Raw genomic sequence first — 21,180 nt, 5'->3', positions numbered from 1 at the left:
CGGATCTGCTTCTGGCCAGGTTGCCGCTTGCATTTTGCTTGGGTCTGTAAAACGAAATGAAATCAAAGTGGCTGGTGGAAGCAGCGCAATGAACATTTAAAAAGAATCAGTGGCAGAGCTAATAGTGGGCTGGGGGGCAACTGCCCCCCTCACCAGCCATTAGGTATACGTGTGGCGCCTTTTCAAGCCAATAGGTATAACTGAAGGTGGAACCACCAATGACCCAGCTGCCTCCTGGTTCCACCACGGCTCAAAATGTAGCTCCGCTGATGCTAAGAATCCAGAGTCTATTGAGCAGGAACATGGGACAGACAGCACCCTTGCTTGGAGAACCCATGCTTTGCAAAATGAGACATGGACTTTCATTCACCCTGCACTGAATTGCATCCACTTCTGGAGTGGAGCGTAGTAGCTGCATAACAACACATGGATTGCTCGCCCAGCACTGAAATACAAATACCTCTGGGGTGGAGCGCAGCAGCGTATCATAGAACATGAGGGTTGGAAGGGACCTCAGGAGATCATCTAGTCCAACCCCCTGCTCAAAGCAGGGACAATCCCCAGTTTTTGCCCCAGATCCCTAAATGGCTCCCCCTCAAGGATTGAACTCACAACCCTAGGTTTAGCAGGTCAATGCTCAAACCACTGAGCTATCCCTCCCCCCCCACATCACAATACAGGGATCACTCACCTGGCATTGAAATGCAGACAGCTCTGGATGGAGCATAGCTGATGTGCAACTGCACTCAACAACACTACACAGGGATCACCCACCCAGCACTGAAATGATGCCACCTCTGGGGTAGGAATGCAGCAGCTGTTCAACAGCCACAGAGCGACACTACTCACAGTTTAGAGCAGGATGTGAAGAAGACTCTCACTTCCATTCGAAAGCTCTGGGGGAGTTCACAGAAACAGACCATGCTGTTAACCTGAGCTGAACAGCAGCCAGGACACAATAAATTGGGTCTGCACTGCGGGTAACCAGACAACAGCTCTGCCATGAGGGATTCGTTCTGATTAATGGAGGGAGGGATGGGGCAGGGAGCCAGTCAAGCTTGGGGAACTAATTCCTTCTCCAGGATGCTTTGCTCCAGGATCTTAGAGCCCAGGCTCTATGGACATTAATTCCTGCACCACCCAGCCGGAAGGGAAGGGCTGGGGCAGGTCTTTGCGCTCCACATGTCACAGGAGGACAAGGCAGAACAAACCATGTCACAGAATGAATCAGTTGCATCGCCTGGACTAGAACCCAGGAATCCTACCTGCCAGCTCTCTGCTCTAACCATTAGACCCCACTCCGCTCGCAGTCAGGATAGACCCCAGGAGTCCTGATTCCTAGACACACACACACACACACACGTTTCTCTAACCCAGTGGTTCTCAACCAGGGTTACGGGTGCCCCTGGGGGTACGCAGAGGTCTTCCGGGGGTACACCAACAGGCTACACAAAAAGTTTTAGCAAAGCCAGGTCCATTCGACCTGCTCCTGTTCCTGGGTACAACACGGGGCCTGGCTGAGGGGGGCTGGGTGCAGGTGGGCGAGGGGCCTGACCGAGGGGGGAGGTGCGTGGAGGGGGGGGCGAGGGGCACTGCTGAGGGGGGGACACTGGTTGGAGGGGGGACTTGCAGCTCACTGGGGGGCCCTGACTGGAGTGGGCTGAGGCCCCACTACCCCAACCCAGTCCTCGCTTTAACCCTGCCCGAGGCCCCCGCCTCCCTCTGCGCCCCACATGACCAGGTGGGGGTTCAGTGGGGACCTGCGTGGCCCTGTCACTGGGCGCCCGCCCCTTGGTGCCCAGGCCCAGCCCTTGCAGCGCCAGAAGTGGGGGGCTGCGGCGTTCGGCCGTCTTCAGCCTTGCAGACATCGACCCGCCAGCACCCCAGTTGCTTTATACTGAAATCAGTCACTGGGGGGGCTGGGCCCGTCCATCAGTGACACAAGGGGGGGCCGGGCCCATCCACCAGTGACTGATTTCAGCGTCACTAGGGGCCGTCGTCCAGCGTCACAGACACTCCCCAGAGCATGGCAGGGAGAGGCCAGGGCGTGCCCAAGGACAGGAGCAGAGCCGGGGCAGAACCCAGGAGTCCTGACTCCAGCCCCACCCCGCACACAGCTGAGTCCTATTTCTACCCACAGGGCTCGAGGGGATGTGGCAAGAGGCGGAGATGGCCCCGTCCGGACTGAAGGCGGTGGTGCGCAAGAGTGAGTGCGGAGCCGGGGGGTCTGAGTGTGGAGCCGGTCGGGGGCAGGGTCTGGTTGGGTGTGGGTCTGGGGGGGCAGGGCCCAGTTGGGGAGCCCTGGGAGGGGTGCTCCTGGGTGTGTCTCACCCTCGGGGAGGATTAGGAGTCAGTCGGAGCAGAGAGCTCCCCCCGCCTGCCTGTCACACACCAGGAAGGGGAGGAGGCTGTCTGCCCCACCCCCAAGGGCTGCCCCCTCCCATAGGAGCTGCATTTTGTGGGGGCGTCATCGTCGTCATCTCTTTCCATCAGGATGACTCCCACCAGGGCCAGTGCAAGGATATTTTGTGCACTAGGCGAAACTTCCACCTTGCACACTCCCCCCCCACCCCCCCGACAACCTCTGAAAACTAGTAAAGTTAGCATTATAAACAGCCTGTCAGAACGGGTAACGGCTGCGCGCAAGGAGAAAAATGACGTCATAGCCACTTCGTAACATAGTAAAGCAGTACACTTCTGCCCGGCCCCAACACAGAGCTGGCGTAGGCTATAGCTGTAATGTAGGAGAGATCAAGGTAAAGCCTTACACTTCAGAAGCCCAACCCACTTCTGTTACTTCAGAAGCCCAACCCACTGCTGAATCTCCAGCCCAGGCTGCAGTGGATGGGGCCTGTGGCTAAATCCAGACCACAGACCTGGGGTTTAAAAGACCCTTGCAAAGTGGATTCAGTTCTGATGTTCCATGGTTGCCCCCAGAACTGGGACAGAGCAAAAGTGGCCCACAGCTCAGGACGGCCGGTGGTGCTAATAACCCTTAGCTCTTCTCTTAGCTTTTCCTCACTAAATCGCACAATTAGGAGGGCCTGACATGTGACTTCTGAATACTTGGGGTGGGCCATACTGCCCTGGTTCAAGAGGGGTCTCTGAACAGGAATAGCAGGGGGCTGCGGGTCAGGAGTGAAGGGCATCTGAGAGCTGTGAGGGGGGGAACCCAGGACTGGAATAGCTGCGGGTCAGGAGTGAGGGGCACTGGTGGAGCTGGGAATGGGGGGGGTAAGCAAAGGGCTGGGATAGCAGGGGGCTGCAGTCAGGAGTGAGGGGCATCTGCAGAGCCGTGAGGCAGGGATCCCAGGACTGGAATAGCTGCAGGTCAGGAGTGAGGCAGAGCTGGTGGGGGACAGACCAGGGCTAGCATAGCAGGGGGCTGTGGACAGGAGTGAGGGGCACTGGCGGAGCTGGGAGTGGGTGGGAGCCAGGGCTGGGATAGCAAGGGCTCCAGTCAGTAGTGAGGGGCACTGGCACAGCTGGTGGGGGCAGTCCAGGGCTGGCGTGGGGAGGGGGGGGTGTAGCTGCAGTTCAGGGTCGAAATGCGTGGAGAAAGCAGGTTTGTGTCTGCCTTCGCCATGTCTAGATCCAGTCTGTGCTGCCAGCCCCTTACCGTGCACTCGAGCCCCACGTGCCCCAGTGAACGGGGCGTCCGCATGCCGCAGGTGTAAAGGACTGCAGGAAAGCAGCAGGGAGGCCAGCGCGTCCTGGTGCAGAATAGCCCCTGGAGCCTCATTAGGACCAAGCAGCCAAGTCCTGATGGGCTAGAGGTGGGGTAGGGAGAGGCATTGCTTGAGTTATGGGGGAAACATAGTGTGTTGGGCAGTGCACTCACGCACACCAGCTACCGGGAGTGGGAGTGAGAGTGAGAGCACAGGTCAGGGTCTCGGGGCTATTGCCCTACGGGGCCAGCCAGAATCAGGTGCTTCGTAGGGGTAAAACAAACAGATGTATTATGGTAGCACCCAGGAGTCCCAGTCATGGACCAAGGCCCCATTTTGCAAGGCGTTGTACATTATTCATTAGGTGTATTACAGGGTGCCCAGGAGCGCCAGTCATCACCAACAAAAAGATGGTGCTTGGCCCGAAGAGCTGACTATCTAATTGCTTAGCTGGGCTGTGGAAGGTGCCCAGGAGACAGGCCAGCAGTTCCCTGAGTGGGGCATGCCTTGGAGGGGTTCTATGTGCAGGACTCAGAATTTGAAGTCTTTGTTGTGTTGCTGTCCCCCATACACAGTGAGGGTCCCTGGATCCCCTCCAGTCAAGAGGTGCTGGACAGGATCTGTTTTCTTCCTGCACGGGGCCAGATCCTTAGTTCAGCTGCGCTCGTATCCAGCCTGGCAGAAAGGAAGGGGGATCAGACCCATGGCCCATCTAGCCTGTCACCCCACCACGATCGCTGACTGGGGGCTCTGCTAGGAGCACAACACTATCTGGCCTGAAAGCAGCCTCTGAGCCACTTCCCCGAGGCGTCCTTCCACCAGCCAGTGGGTCCTGGCTCAGGGCACAGCCGTCCCGTCTGAGCCCCACCACTAATCCCCGTCTCTTTCCCTCGCAGAGATCCTCAGCGTTGTCCTCGTGAAGAAGGAAAGAGAATGGAAGGTAAGCAGGCCGAACCTGTTGCCCTGGTGTCCCCCTGGGGATATGCTGTATCCATATATCATGCTCCTCCCCCTCCAGCCTCTTGAGATTCATTAGGAACCTGAGCTTTTCCAGGCTGGATCAGATCCCTGCTCTGTCTAGCCCATCATCCGTCCCCAGCTAGGCTTGGGTATGTCTGCCTTCCCACCGCGCTGGATCAGACCCAGCTTGTCCAGCTAGCCCCATATCTCCCCCACACACACACACCGGATCAGACCACTGGGACCAGTGAATCAGCCTGGGTGGGAGGAGGAGCAGGAGAGTGCCAAGCATGGGGGCAGTATGCACCATTGGCCAGGCAGGTTATTGAGCCCCCGGCATGGACTGGGCCGGGGGATGTGGAGCAGCGGGTTAGGCCGGTGCGGCAGAGGGAGCATTCGGCACGGCAGGAAGGTGGTGGAGATGTTGGGCCAATGGCCTACAGGGCTTTCCTAGGGGAACACGGAGACTCCCCTCGTTCCATTTCTCTGTGCGCAGCACAACGTCAGGATGGGAATGGGGCCAGTAGGGGCTCCCTAGGAGGCTGCTTCCCCGGAGCTGGGCTTCATGTTCTTTGCCACGTGAGGCACAGACTGTCCCCCAGACCTCTCCGCAGTGCAATCCTGTGGGGATTGGATGGGCAGGTGCAGCAGGCGGAGAGAGGCGACCTCAGCTGAGACTCAAAGCGAAGGAGACTCGATGAGGCAGAGGCTCAGGGAGCAGGGGCTGTTGGGGAGGAGGCTCCTGCATCTGCAGCAGCAAGGTGAGTGGAGGGAGACCAGGGGCAGGGGGCGCTGGCAGAGCAGGGTGAAGCCCAGAACCCGCAGGGGCTGCCCGCGGAGGGAGCGCTGTAGGAGAGGACTGCGAGCTGGGGCCTGGGGCTTGGGACAGGGCAGCCAGGTTCTCACCTGTCACAATGGCTGGTCGAGGGGTCTGAACAGGTTCCAAACACCCTGCCAGGCTAGCTGGCGTGGCGAAGCTGCAGGTGCCCAGCATGGCGCCCGGGGAGGGAGGGGGCCCTGATGGTAGTTGCCTGGGATTGCTGCTCGGCCGGCTGTTCCCTGGGCACTGCTCAGAGCCCACTTAGTTCAGCAGCAAGGCAATGCCAGGCCCCATCTGTGGCCGGGCATGGACACTTCTGTGGCAGCGAGAGACATGACTGGGCCCTAAGGATGTCCCGGGCACATGGGGACAAGCCCTGCTCCAGGTGGGGAGGGAGCCCAGAGCCAGGGGGGTAAAAACCAGCCCACCTCCTGATGGCATCATGCTAGGCCCTGAGTCCCCAGGGGCTGGGCATGGGCTGGGCCATTTGAGCAGCAGGGAGAGGCCTCGGCAGGTGCTGACACACCCTTTCTTCCCCCTTTGCAGTCGGTGCAGGCTTTGATCAATGACTTCCAGGGCACCCCCACCTTCAACTACAAGGCAGTTCACGTCTTCTTCCTCAGCCGTGAGTATCGGGGGTCGGGGGATCCCCCAGCTGGGAGCCTGGACAGCGGCACACTGGAGCCTGGGGGTGGGGGAGACTCTCTCTGCCGGCAGGCCAGTGCGCAGCACCCTGATTATGCTCTGCCCTCCTGCAGGGGATGCAGCCCCAGCAGGCCAGACCGAATGAGGTCAGGCTTGACAAAGCCCTGGCTGAGATGATTTAACTGGGAATTGGTCCTGCTTCGAGCAGGGGGTTGGACTAGATGACCTTCTGGGGTCCCTTCCAACCCTGATATTCTATGATTCTATGACGCCACCTATCCCTTCCCCCCCTTCTCCCCCACGGGCCTGCCTCCAGCCAGCACGGCTCACAGACACCTGCAGCATGTGCCCAGAAAGGAGGCCTCTGGCTACCATTCCCAGCATGCATTGCTCCATCAGTCCCAACTCGGTGGGGGGATGGGACAGCACCAGAATACCCAGTGTGTCAGGGTCAGATCAGCTTCTCCCCATTACAGCGGCAGGGGGAGCCCAAGTCCCTGTTCCTCCTTGTGCATCATCCTATGTTGTACACTCTGGTCACTCAGCCCTGCCGGGGGGCTGAGGGCAGGGTGTGAGACAGGGGCTGCGTAGGAGAGATTGTGGCTCCCCCTCGCTGCTGATGCTGCAGAAGGCAAGAACCCGGCATGACTCTGGTTCGGGGGGGGGGCTGGACTCATCGTTGACTCCTGTGTGGCCCTGCTGGCTCGCCCAGGTTCCCCACAGGCGTGCAGCACTACTGCCCCTGCTGTGCCCGGTCTGGCCCCGTCCGTGGGGGCTGGTGCTGTGCTGGGGGTCCTGAGCCCTGTGCCTGTCACTCCCACCCACTGCCTCTGCCTTGCAGCCTGTCCTGAGCCTCTGTTCAAGGAGCTGAGGAAGTCACGGATCACCAAGGTCATCAAAACCCTCAAGGAGATCAACATGGCCTTCCTGCCTTACGAGAGCCGGGTGAGGGGTGGCCGGGCTTTGGAGGAGCAGGTCCGCGCGGCGGATGGTGACGTACGACACCCCACCCTTAGTGGTTCATGTGGCTTGGCGGGGGAACCTTTCCCTTCTAGGGCCCCGGGTTTGACGCCAGCACAGGGCAGCAGGGACTAGCTGGCTGCTCACACCCTGTGAGACCTGGAATCGCTGGCTTGCACCTGGTGGGGATGGTAGATGTATGGGGGAGGAGGGCCCTGCCTCCCTGGCTTTACCAGCTCTTACTGGTGGTTTATACTAGGCCTGCAAGACAGCCCGATACTCTACACGCCTGCCCTTTACCCAACCACCCCATCCCCTCCTTGTGTCATCAGTGGATTTCCCCCCTCCTGCCCCTGAGGGGCAGGACTGGGGTGTCAGCCCCATTGCATTGATGGGGAAACTGAGGCACAGAGAGACATGAGCCTGGTCTACATACAAAAGCTTTGTTGGTATGGGTTTGTTACGGGGACATGAGAGAAAAAATCCCCCTGTAACTGATGCAGCTGTGGTGGCAGAGCCCCTGGGTAGGTGCCGTTACGCTGGCAAAGCAGTCCTTTCGCCACTCTAGCTGATTTCATCTGGGGTACCGGTGCCAGCTGTGCCAAGAGAAGCTTTGGCTGGTAGAAGCTGAGTGTCCGTCAGGAGGCTATGCTGGCTCACCCGTCCCGTTGCGCCAGCAAACCCTTCATGGGCCGATACTATTTATTGGTGTCCAAGCACGTTTGTCCCCATGGCTCGTTCTGTTCGGCCAGTGAAATAAGCGACAGCGGCAGACGCGCCTTGATGCCGGGTTTGCCCGTGGCTATGCTGGGGCTTTCGCCAGATGAGAAGCGTCTCCAAGCCCCTTCCCCCAACATTGAGGACACCTGGGAGTCTGCAGCCAAGTAAGGACCTGAACCTGGGGCATCTTCATCCCAGGCTGGTACATGAATCTCTGGCTCGCTATCCCTCTACCACAACAGGAGTGGCACTGGCAAAGGGATCTCTTCCTCACTAGGGGCTCGCTACAGCTCCACCAGGCTGGCCTGATCCAACAGCGCGTCTATGGGGCACAGCTGGCCTGGCTGCAAGCAGTTGGCACTGGGGTCTGATCTCTGCTCTCCCCTGTCCCCAAGGTGTACTCCCTGGACAGGCCATAGAGCTTCCACAACTGGTTCAGCCCCTACCGCTTTTTCGAAAAGAACAAGCAGATGGAGAATCTGGCAGAGCAGATTGCCACATTGTGTGAAACCCTGGAGGAGTATCCAGCCATCCACTACAGGAAGTGAGTGTGCCCAGGGGAAAGGGTACCCAGGTATCCCCTATAGGAAGTGAGTGTGCCATGGAGAAGTACCCAGCCATCCTCTACAGGAAGTGAGTGTGCCCAAAGGGCGAGGGTACCTGGTTACCTCCTACAGGAAGTGCATGTGCCCCTGGGGGAGGAGCTGTTTCTGACCCACAGGGTTTGTCTTTGCTGCAGGGACCATGAAGATAACTTCCACTTGGTGCACGCTGTGCTGGCCAAACTCAAGGCGTTCAAGGCATACGAGCCCAGCATGGGAGAGGTGAGCGAGCTGTGCTGGCCACGCCCTTGCCATGGGACAGAGCCGCGGGGGAGCACATGAGAAGTAGAAGGAGGGAGGAGTGATTTAGAACCTGCTCGGAGATCCTGGCGGGGGGAGGGGTGGGGTCTAGACACCCTTGGAGATCCTGAGGGGTTGGCAGAACAATAGCATTCCCTGTGTGGCTGGATTAATGGCCACAGCCCTTCTGGGCAAGTCACCTCCCCTATTTACCCCTCAGTTTCCACATCTGTAAAAGGGAGATAATGCTACCAATCTCGGGCAGGGGGGCCCCCTCTGGGATAGCTGGCTCCCATGGCACAGATGCTCTGTAACTCACAGCTGGCAGTACAGGCCTGCCTCCAGAGGGGAGCCTGGCACACACCTGGCTGCCCAAACCATCTACCCAGGGAAGAGACTGACAGCATGCTTGTTAACCACCGGAGCTACTTGCTGCAGCAGAGCTGGCTCCAGCCTGCAGCCCCAGTCTGATCTGGGCTATTCTCAGGAGCTGATAGCGGCGCTGGGGAGGGAAAATCCTGCTCTGTGCACACCCTGCTGCTGTGACTCCCGTTGAGTCCCCCCAGGGATATTCCTGAGGCTCTTGCCAAGCCTCCCTGTCACAGGTGAAAGCACTATCCCCATGTTACACGGGGGAAACTGAGGCATGGAGCAGCATGCCAGGAGTAGGTGGCAGAGGCAGGAATAGGAATAGCCCAGATCAGGGGGACGGGGGCTCCCATTGCACTGCCAGGGGGAACTAGAGAGACCCCTGACCCCAGCGCCCGAGAGAACCTGTTGAGGGAGGAGCAGCAAGAACCTAAATTCGATCATTAACTGTGTGGGGTTCAGTGGGTTAGAGCGGATGGTTCTGGGAGCCAGGACTCCTGGGTTTTATGCTCAGCTCTGGGAGGGCAGTGGGGTCTAGTGGGATAGAGGGGGCCTGGGAGCCAGGACTCCTGGGTTTACCCCCAGCTCTGAGAGGGGTGGGAAGAGCAGGATCTCAGGATTTGATCGGGGAACTAGGACTCCTGGGGCCACGGACTCGTGTGCCTGGGCTGTGGGTGCGTCCCAGGGGTGCTAGGGCTGACCTGTCTGTCCCCGTGCAGGTGTGGACAAGGAGAACCTCACCAAGCTGATCCAGCATGCCAACATCCAGCAGCAGAGAGACATCATCCACAACATGCTGTTCCTGGGCATCTCTCTCACGCCTGGGGTAAGGGACTGGAGCCAGGGGCCAGCAGCTGTACTCATGCCAGGGGGCAGATCTGTGCTGCACAGGGGAGCCCAGGCCATCCTGGAGGTGCCGCCCTATGGCAGTGACCTACTCCCAGCACAGAGGTGGCCTCTGTCCCTGTACAGTGGGGTGACGCCCTCCCCATAGGAGGGTGACCCCGAGTTACTCCCCATCTGGGGTGACTTCTTCTGCCCTGGCAGAGGATACTGGGAGTCAGGACCTCAGATCGCCAGCGAGCTGGAGCTGGTGACCACTGCTTGGGGTGGCCATGCGGTGAATGAGGGGAAGCAGCTCTGTTCTCCCATCAGTCTCTCTCTCTCTCTCTCTCTCTCACTCAGTGATCCATTCTGTTTTCTCTGCCTCTCCCCTGCCAGCCTGACTGGCGCGACTCAGGTAGGCCACGCTCTCCCTGTCTGCCCCCGTTCCCAGCCCGCACCTCCTCCCTGCTGCCTCTCACCCCCTCTCCCTTCCTCCCCCAGAGCAGGCAGCTGCGACCGAAGAGGAAAGCGCGGCTGGAGTCCAGCTACCAGCTCTCCCACTGGATCCCCATGCTCAAGGACATCATGGAGGTACCGGGCCATCTGCTTCCTGGCCTTGGGGACTGGGGTCACAACTGGCAGGCTGGGCCCAAGGGGGTGGTTTGGGGGCAGCCATGTGTAGAGCCCTGCATATCCGTGCCCCATTTCTGCGGATAGTGGATTGGCTGCAGATACAACCGTGCAGGGCTGTACTCCCCAGCAGCGCCTGACCCGCGGCATCTGGCTCAGGCAGCCCGGGGGACGCAGGGCACTCGGGGCCGCCGGCCCACAGCCAGTGGCTAGGCAACACGTCGGAGTTGGGGCTGTCCGGCACCCACTCGCCCCACCGCGCGGCTTCCTGTCCAGCAGCTCGAGCAGCACCAGTGTCCCCACCAGCTCCTGAGCAGCAGGATTTGGGATTGGAGAGGGTGAGGCCCCGGCACCCCACCCCTCCACCCCACTGTGATGCAACATGCTCTGCTGCTGCCGTGTACACTCGTGACCCCCCAGGAGCGGCACGTGATGAGAAACCCCTTCCCCCCCCAGCCCCCACCCCCTCCACACTGCCCCTTCTCCTCAAGACCCCGCCCCCACACTGCCCCTTCTCGAGACCCCGCCCCCTCCAAGCTGCCCCTTCTCCTAGAGACCCTGCCCCCTCCACACTGCCTCTTCCCTGCAAGACCCCTTCCCCACCCTCGCTAGCTGCTGCCGGTGTGGATGCGGATACAGGTAAAAGGCGGCTTGTGGATCGCAGGCTGATGCACATCCACATTTTTGTATCTGCGCAGGGCTCTAGCCATGTGAGGGGCTCATCAGCGAGTCCTCTCCTGCTGCCATCCTTAGGGGTCTTAAATCATAGACACGAGTGCAGGGGAGTTGTCTTACCCGGTGCTGAGATGCTGCCAGCTCTGGGGTGGGGTATGGGCAGTATATACAGGGGTTCCTCACCAGGGCTGAATTCTTCCTAAGGAGTGGCAGGCAGCTGTTAACAGCCGCCCAGCAGCGCTGCCCAAGAGTCTAGGGCAGGAGGTGATCAGTGTGTGGGGCTGGAAGTGCAGAGGATCCAGGCAGCACACTGTCGTGACTGGCACTGGAATCTGAATGGCTGGCAGGGTCCTTGGTCTAACCTCCAGTGAGGAGCAGCTGTGTGACGTTCATCTAAAGGATGAACTCCTGCAGCACAGTACTGGTCACTGACTGACCGGGGAGAGCACCCCCTGCAGAGCCCCCCGCCCACTCCCTGGGGTCATAGAGCACCCTCTGCTGACTCACTCGCACCTCCCAGCACCCAGTGGCTTTTCCTTAGAGGTCTCCTATCCAAGCACTGCCTGGGCCCAAACCTGCTTAGCTTGTGAAAGGTGACATGGTCACTCCTTCCCCCCACCCTTACTGGGGGCTGAGCCCCTCATCACCCAGTCCTGTGGGGCACTCCTCAAGGGGGTGGGGGGCACACTTAGTTGCCTTCAACCTACTGGCTTGGGGCTCCTCCAGGCCAAGAATTAACCCCCCGACCAGAGCTCCTGTCCCTGGCAGATCAGAGGTGGGAGGCTCCCAGGCCCCTGTTCCAGCATTGTGATGGTTCCTCCTGTGGGATTTTGGGGCAGGTAGTTGCAGTAACCTCAGTCCCATGCATAATCCAATCAGGGGCGCCCCCTTCTGCGCCAGCCACAGCTTGGCAGGCCTTAAGCTTCCCTGTACAAGTCAAAGCAGCGGACTAATGTAAAAGCCCCTATTATGTGGCATTAGGATGTATCATAGCCTGGGCCCCCTGCGTGGCTGGGACACACCTCATGGAGCAAGAGGCAGGGCCTGGATCTGCCCGCAGCAGGGAAGGGGCACTGAGGGCAGCCCCCTGCCTCCCCCACCCCAAGTGAGGGGCCCTGGATCCGGCTGCAGGAGGTCTCTGCCCTCCCCATAACGGTGGATGGGTAGGCAGGTCACAGCAGGGCACTGAGCAGCTGAGGGGGATGTGGAGAGTTGGGGGCATCACTGGAGGAGTCAGCGTGCTCTTTGCTGGCTCCCCATGCCCCACCCTGGAAAGTGGGCCCCAGGCTGCTCCCCCCAGGGACTGTCAATCATTGAGTGAGGAGCCATCTCAGCCCCTCCGCCCCAATGGGGCCTGGCTTGGCCACCAGGTCAGAGGTTCCTGCTGCTTGGCCCCTGCTGATCTGTCCTCCCCTGCCAGGACATCCTTGAGGACAAACTGGACAAGAGTCTGTGGCCCTTCGTGTCAGACCCGGTCCCTACCACCAGCTCCCAGGCTGCTGTCAGGTAAGGCTGAGCCTGGCTGGGCTGTGGACAGCAGAGCCCTGACACACACCCCCCAGGGTGTGGGAGCCTCTGTGCCTGGGAGTGCATGGCCAGGGCCCTGTCCTCTGCAGGGGAGGGGGTGCCCAAGAGCCTGGAGCCCTGGACCCCTCTTACCGTGTCCCCCACGCCCCAGCAGTCCCTCAACACACCAGGGTCCAGGATAGAGGAAAGGGACTGGATGAGCTTTAGACAGCACCCCCAGCCCAGGGCAGGTGCCACCCTCCCCTACTCCCTTCTGCCTCCCATCCTCCTCCAGGCCCTGCCCTTCCATGCGGCATTCCCTCAGCGAGCCCCTAGTATCCACACTGCCCCTCTCTCCCCCCAGCCCCCGTTTTGGGCAGTGCCCACCCCTACACCTGGCATTCCCTCAGCGAGCCCCTGGTATCCACACTGCCCCTCTCTCCCCCAGCTCCCGCTTCAGGCATTGGCACAAGAACAAGCCAGCGACTGAGTACCAGATGGGCCCGCGCCTCATCATCTACGTGCTGGGTGGGGTGTCCATGTCTGAGATGCGCTGCGCCTACGAATTGACCCCGGCCACCAGGGGCAAGTGGGAGGTGGTGATCGGTGAGTAGGGCGAGTCCTGGGGGGAAGGGTGGCTGGAATGCCCAGGTCAGGGACAGTTGGGACCCCCTGGGTGGGGGAGACCCTAAAACTGCCTGCCCAGCACCCACAGGGGGCCCATGCTACCCTCTGTCCTCCCGCACCCAGGGGTCTGGGAACAGATGTGCTTGTCCCACAAGGCCTGTATCTAGCCACCTGATCTCCTGGCTGCTGGCTCCCCAGGCCTCTCATTGCCCAGGGACCATGTGTGGGGGCCCAGTCAGACACCCCCAGTAACTCCCATAGGGATATGGCTCACCCCCTGCACACACCCCTCAAAGACCCAAGGGTGAGGAACACTGTCAGCGCGTGGATTCTTGCCTGGCTGTGCAGGGTACAGCGGCACGAGGGGTGCGGTGCCAGGCCACAGTGTAGGCATATTCCAATATTTGTGATTCTGTTCATAAGAAATTGTAAACCTGCAATATTGATTTATAATATTTATTAAATCTGCATTTATAATTCTTCTTTTTGACATAATTGTAAATCTGCAATATTGATTTACAATTCTGTATTAAAGCTTGCAAACCGTACCTTGCAAACCGCTCAATTGGCTTTGCTTTCTCTAAATTGATACTTTCTCTCACTTGTTATTAAGATGGACGCTTGGAAAACTAAATGGCTTAATTGACTCTGCTTTCTCTGTATTGGCGCTTTCCATTGATTGTAATGGAGATTGACATGCTTTTTAACTAACTTCACTTTCTGTTCAATTGGCTCTACTTTGCAAACGGACACTTTGTAATGGAGATTGACATGCTTGTTTGTAACACCCATGAAGAACCGCGAATTGGAGCGGCGCTCATAGAAATGTCACATAGAGACTCCCACCTTCTATAGTTTGGATCAGGAATGTTAAAAAAACGGGGAGTCTCAAATAAATAACACCTTTGTATAATAAAAGAAAGGCAATACCGAAGGAATGTCAAGAGACAGGGAGTCTCAAATAAAATAACAATACTCGGTGAAATGAGAAATGTGGTTTTTTTTATTAAAGTAAGGAATGTATGTGAATGAATGGTGGGTTTTGAATAAACAGGGAAGTGCCAGCCTAGGAATTTAACATCGATTGGCCGAAGAAGACGCCAGGTGGAGACAACCAGAGAACCCCACCGGAGGGCAAACTGGGATCCACCCGACCAATTCAAAGGATGAAGAAAGCTGATGAGCACCTGACAGCCGTCCTGGAGCAGTCATGACTAACAATATGACAAAGCAAATTCCACGGACTGGCATAGGAAGAAATTCCTATAAAAATGGACACTAAGGACTGAGAACTTTGAGTCTCCAGTTCTGCCACTACCCTTCAGGAGCATCGGATGCGCATCTGACATGGACTCGGCTCCACTCTCGTGTACAGGTTACCTGGCCGGTACCCTGTCACGAGCAACCTCTAGGCTGGTAACTATAAACCCCTATGCAGAACTGGTATGAATGAATGAATGAATGAATATATAGATATATATATAATTAAGTAAGGAATAAGTAACGATAGGACAGTGTGAGTTTTATATTTCTTTATTATATTTACAATAAATGTGGCATTTTGCCTTTTCCCTTTAATAAGATCCTGCTGGTTTTTATTTTATTGGTACAACAACAGGGGGTAGGAGAGAGTCCCTCCCCTCCTGCACTAGAGCAGGGTCCAGCTGCAAAAATGGGGGTGATGGTGATGCCAGCCTCATACCCGCGCCACTGTGCCGACCGCTGCCAACCACCTCTCTCTCCCCCAGGTTCCAGTCACATCCTGACCCCCAAGCGCTTCCTGGATGACATCCAAACCCTCAACCAGCTGGACCCCGAGGAGGCCTAGAGGCAGCCCCCTCCCCCCAGAGACTCTGCCCCCCACAGCTCCAGCTCGCTGTCCCCAGCTCCACCTCCCCTTCTCAACAAGGCACCTTCCCCCCTACTCCTGGCTGCGGTGTCAGTTCTTGGGGGGGGGGGGGGGGGGAATGACTCCTTGGCTGTTAGGGCAGAGGGCAGGCCAGGCTCCCTCCCTCTGGCACAGCCTCTAGGGCTGTCACCCTTTGTGCCCTGTGGCCACCCTGCTCCCGATGGGGTAGGGGCAGAGTCTGGCTCCATTATCTACCAGCTTCAGCCATTCCTACCTCCCCTGCCTGGGACCCAAAGCACAGCACCTCCCCCTCCCCCTCCTGTCAGCCCTCCGCTAGTGATGCGGGGCACGCAGAGGCTGCTACCACCATCTGGCTTTGGGGCGGTTGTGACCCAGCCACTGAGCCCCAAGCTGTGTCTGTCCAGTCTGCAAAGGATTAAAGAGAACCCCCCTTCTGCCCCCATATCATCCCCATTCACCGCCTTGGGGTGCTGGCCTAGCCCTGGTCCCTGCACCCCTCTCATCACAGCCTGGCACCCTGGCCTCTTGGCCCTGTCCCCCAGTGGGGACCTCGGCTCCCGAAGGGGGGAGGGGTCCTAGCAGGAGTTGCAGTCAGAGTGCCCAAGTAAGTGGGGGTGGAGCCAGGACTGCGTAGGAGGCGCGTCCAGGGTTGGTCAGGAGCAGGTAGAGTGACCAGATGTCCCGATTTTATAGGGACAGTCCTGATATTTGGAGCTTTTTCTTATCTAGGCTCTTATTACCCCCCACCCCTTGTCACTATTTTTCACACTTGCTGTCTGGTCACCCTAGCAGCAGGGCAGAGCGGGCTCGCCACCTGATGGGCCTGGATCAAATGCCCCTGCCCAGTGCAGACACCTCCCCACTGCCTTTCCCTGGGTATCAGAGCCACGCCCTGGGCACCTGGAGCCCCAGCTCCATCTGAGGCAGCCAGCTCCAGCCCCCTTGGGTCTGATCAAGCCCTGAGCCAAGCCTCACCCCCTGAATCCCATGGGCCCTAGAGAGCCTCTCCCTCTTGCCTGCCAGGCGGGCTGTGCTGGGGCAAGCGCTGGCAGGAGTGATCCCAGGTAAAGGCAGTGACCTCCTTTACTGGGAGTGACCTCCAGGGGGTGGGGGGCGCAGGGGGAGAGTTTGTTTGTTCGCAGCTCTGAGCCCCTGCCCCTCCCCCACCCATTATCACAAAGTCAGTGCTGGCCCTGCCCCCGGCTACTGCCCTGCTGGGCATGTGCCTGGGCCAATGAAGTGCATTGCCAAAGGCTGGCCGAGGTCTCTGCTGCTGTTCACAGGCAGGGGAAGGGAGGGCACAGGGCGGGGCGGGTGGCTGAGGGCCCAGGGAGCGGGATCTCCCCAACTCCCCCTCCAGCCCTGCTGCAGGTCCCAGGCGTCCTGGCTCCGAGTCACCAGGCCAGCGCTGCCTCCCCGCACCCGGGAGCAGGGTGGGGCAGTGGCTGCTCCTTTCACTGTTGGACCAGGGCCTGGGGGCAGCTCTGCTCTGGCCTGTGGTCGCCCCCTGCTGGTGCAGTGCTGGCTCACCCAGCCGTGCCCCAGAACCTCCACAGTTCCCTGTGTCCCCCTGCTCCTAGTGCCTTGTTCTGCCTCTGGTCCGTGTGCCAGGGGGACCAGGAGGGAGCCTCAGGAGTTCCCCCAAGCTAGCTATGGGATCCCCATCAAGTATGGGGTTGGGACAGGCACTGAGCGAGCACCAGGGCCCAGCCCCCAGGCTGGCCCCACAGGGAACCATACCCACCCAGCCCCTGCCCCTCCCAGAATCAGCGCTGGAACCCAGCCCTCTGCGTCCCAGCCCCTGCTCTAACCACTAGCCCCTGCTTCCCGCTCAGATGTGGGACAGAACACCTGCCTCCTTGGTCCCCCTCTAGGGCTTGGCCTTTGCCCCAACCCCCACCTCCTCCATCCTCCTGTGCCTAGAGCTGCCCCAGGGTCCCGCCACCCCGGCTGCTGCTGGCCCCCAGCCCTTGGGGCCCTGGCTGGCACCTGCATTGTGTGAGCAGCTGTGTAGGCTCGTCCCACCAGCCAGGCCAGGGCTCCCCTCTGGCACCCTCTAGCCTGTGCCAACAGCTGGGGGTGCAGTGGCAGTGTCCCCACCCCCCTCCTTGTTGGAGGGTGAAAGGAGCCAAGGAGGGGCTGTGAGAGAGCCCCATTCTCCTACCCTTCCCGCACCCTGCTCCCCCGGCTCAGCTCGGAGACTCGTCCTGCCTCTGTAGTCACTGGGCATGGGGGTTAGCGCCCTCAGCAACCCCACCCCCACCAGCTGGAGACAGTGAGAGACCAGTGCCAGGTCAAGGACCTGCCCCAGGTCCCGGAGGAGTATTATGGGGGATCAGGGCCCAGAGCAGGGGTGACCGTGGTGGGGGATCAGACCCATCACTCATGAGGGTTGGGGGTTGTCTAACTTCTCCTCTCAATCTGCTCGCAGGCTGTGACCCCTCCTGCCCTCTCCCAGCCCATCCCCTGCTCCCTTGGTGCCCAGGGGGCACTCAGCCAGCCACACATGGTCACGCACCCCATGAGGTGGGAAGGAGGCTTCAGGCCTGTGAGCTGTGCTGTGCCAAGGACCAAACCCAGCTTACCCAGGTCCTGGGAGATTTTCGGGATGCACAGAGTCACTGCTCTGGTTGCCTGTGACCCCTCCCGCCCTGACCTGCGGTGTCCCAGCCAGGCCAGTTGGGGCGGGAGGGGTGGAGGGGGGGAGCAGCACAGCTATTGCAGGCAGCTGGGGAGGGCCGGGGGCTGGAGGGCACTGACTTGGCCATGTAGCCATGGGTTGGGGCCTGGGCTGAGCCAGGTTCGGCGCAGGGATGGCCTGGCTGGGCGCGCCCTGTTTGTGATCATCTGGGCCTGGCCACGTTAGGCTAGCACCCCTTCAAGCCCAGTGCCCCTGGCTGGTTCACGGGAGGGCAGGCAGCTGCTTCCCAGCCCAGCTGGGGGCTGCCCTGGGTGGGAGACAGGCAGAGGGAGAAAATGCAGTTCCTCTCCGCAGCAGGAGGGGACCAGCCAGGTCAGACACTCTCAGCCTATGCGCCCCCCTGCAGCCCAGACTCTGCATTGCACCCCTCCTGTGCCCCTACCCATCTCACCCTGCCATGGCTCCCCAGCACCTGCCAGCCTCAGAGTGCCCCAGGCTTGGCAAAAGACGATCCCAGCCCCCCAGGGGGCTTGGAAAATGCCCAGCAGCACCCATGTGACACGAAACCTCAATAACAGGCACCCAGAGCGGGAGTGACTCACATGGATTTGGGGGCAGAGCTGGGCATGGAACCCAGGAGTCCTGCCTCCCAGCCCCTGATCTAACCCCTAGACCCAAGTTGCAGTGGGGGAGGTTTAGATTGGATATTAGGAAAAACTTTTTCACTAGGAGGGTGGTGAAACACTGGAATGTGTTACCTAGGGAGGTGGTAGAATCTCCTTCCTTAGAGGTTTTTAAGGTCAGGCTTGACAAAGCCCTGGCTGGGATGATTTAACTGGGAATTGGTCCTGCTTCAAGCAGGGGGTTGGACTAGATGACCTTCTGGGGTCCCTTCCAACCCTGATATTCTATGATTCTATGACTCTATGATTATGACCCTACTCCCCTCCCAGAGCTCAGCACAGAACCCAGGAGTCCTGCCTCCCAGCCCCCCTGGCTCTGCCCATCCTTCTCTCCCCCCATACTCCTGCTAATAATTGCACACGCAGCCTGCTGGGGAACGTGCCCCGGCACAGGTCAGTCCCGTAGAGCCCAGCAGGCCCCGTTTCCCCTCCCCCTGGGCCAGCTCCTGTCTCCCTGCTGGGCACACGAGCACGGCCAGCACTGCGTGCCTGCTGTGGACGGGGTGAGAGACCCTGGCACCTGGGATCTGCTGCTTGGGCCCAGCCCCAATCTGCTCAGCTACGGAGCTTTCCATCCCTGATCCCCGTGGGGAATTATCAGCCGCAATTAACAGCCATTTGGATAATTGCTGCGCGGCTGCCAGGCAGGTGGGCGGCGAATTGGGGGCGCGGAATTAAAAAGCTCCGGTGGAGACACCTGCCCGACTGTGGGCTCGCCAGCTCCCCCCATGGCTGCCCTTACAGCTGGGCTGCCACTGGGGCTCCGTGTGCACCCCGGGCCTGCACCTTGAGCAAGGGGCACCCCAGCCACACACACTGTACCCCTCAGCCTGCCCCCAGAAGCAGGAGGGGGGTGCAGGCCTGAGACAGCTGGCCATGGGCCTGGTCGGTGCCAGGAGGGAGGGTGGGTCCAGCAGACAGGCCCAGCCCCTCTGCCCTGGCTCTGCCATGCTCTGCCCCAGGCCCTGGTGAGGGCAGCTGGAGAGGGCTGCACGCATCAGCCCATGCAGTGGGCCTGGGGGAGCTGATCACTGTGCTGGTCCCAGCCCTGGGGGCTGGTGGGAATGGGGTGCCAAGATGCCCCTGTCTCCCAGTGCCAGCTGTGCCAGGGCCCCCAAGACCTTTGGGCCTGGATTGGGGGGGATCATGACTAGAGCGGAGCTGGGACCCAGGGACAGGTGAAGCTGCACCAGGCTTGCAGAAGAGCTCATCCTGCAGAGACCTGCATGCAGACCCTGCTGGAGGGAGATTGTTTGGGGCAGAGCGGGGTGACTTGGGGGGCTTACAGCAGGGCTGGGGGGAGGCAGTGGGGGTAGCAGGGAGGGGGAGAGGTTTACAGTAACTGCAAGCTGTATACAGTGCATGGGTGGAGGTGCCAGGGGGTGATTTGGGGTGGGGCAGTGGGAGGCAGGAGGTGCGGGTGGGTGATACCCCCATGCAGCAGCAGTGCCCCCTGTAGGCAGTACGGGTGCATCCAATGGGCCCTAGGGGAAATATTGTCTAAAGATCAGAGTTCACCAAACCCAGGCTGAGCTAGCCCTGTCCCCAACCTGCCCATCCCTTGTGGGTATGGACTGCTGGGTCCCTGCCCTGGGCCAGGCCATGCTGGGGGCTGAGCAATCCCAGAATGATGCCCAGCGCAAACCCCTTCTCCCGGGCAGGGACCCAGCATCTCGTTCCCCAGCCCTCCCCAGAGTCGGCCCCCAACCTCCAGGGCTGGGCGGGGGTGGGGAAGGCGACCAGCCTGAGCCAAGTTCACAATTATGCAACCAACCAGCCCGTGTGATGCTGCTTATCATCTTACCTCACAGCCCAAAGCCGGCTCACCCGCCACTTTCGTGGCATTTTGTTGCCTGAAATTAAATCTCATTTCCTAATTACTGGGTGGGCTCCAGCTGCTGGGCTGGGCTGGGCTGGGCTTTAAGAAGGGGGCAGCGTAGTGTGATCAGCATCAGTCACAGAGACAGCTTGTTGCAGAGAACCCCCCAAAAGCCCAAGACCCCCTCACCACAGCCAGCCCCCCAGGCTGCATCTAACGAGGCCCACTCACCTCCCTCTGCCCTGCAGGAAACTCAGCCTGGCTGGTTCCTACAGGGCCCATCCAGCCCAGTATCCCCTCTCCCTGCTGTGAGCAAACATCAGGCCCTGCCCACTTGCACGTTCCCAGAATCTGGCCAGCCCAGCGCTGATCGTGCAGAAACGCGCAGTCCTGGACAGTGCTCGCCACAAAGGACTCACAGAAACACATTCCAGAAGCGTGGTACAAAAACCACGATATCAAGAATGGCACAAAAACATTCCCCAAGGATAACAGGAACACACTGAGCCCTCCTAAAAGATAAGGTCAAATAGCAACGTAATAAATACAAATGTTTTAATCAAACCAACATGTACAAAAAAAAATGGACAATAACTAGCCAGGTCAGAGGGCAGTATCTAAGTCAGAGGGGCGGCTTGTTTGTATCAGGGTATCTCTGAGAGAATGTGTTGGTCCAGCCAAGGGGGCAATGGAAAGTCCCGCCATTCACTGAGCTGTGTCCATTGTCACAGGCATACGTGTCTTAGTATCCTCGTAGAATCTGCCAGGTGCTATTAGCATGCCTTGTCAACAATAAACCTGGCCGGGTGCCTTCGTCCCTTAAAGGATCTTGTGGTCATTGGGCGGTTCACTCAAGGTCTGCTGTGCTGGCTGTCTGCACAGAGCTGGGGCAGCACACAGGGAGAACACACACACATGCA

The 21,180-nt window shown here is 59.5% G+C and overlaps 1 pseudogene; it reads left to right on the top strand.

Annotated features, from left to right (window-relative positions):
• Positions 1 to 2,151: 2,151 nt before the first annotated feature.
• LOC140901058 (syntaxin-binding protein 2-like) lies at positions 2,152 to 15,075 on the top strand (annotated as a pseudogene).
• The last annotated feature ends 6,105 nt before the right edge of the window (positions 15,076 to 21,180 follow it).

Source organism: Lepidochelys kempii, chromosome 20, assembly GCF_965140265.1.
Source record: "Lepidochelys kempii isolate rLepKem1 chromosome 20, rLepKem1.hap2, whole genome shotgun sequence".
NCBI lineage: Eukaryota > Metazoa > Chordata > Testudines > Cheloniidae > Lepidochelys > Lepidochelys kempii.
The sequence above is the reverse complement of the archived record's forward strand: the minus strand, read 5'-3'. Positions and strand labels throughout refer to the sequence as shown.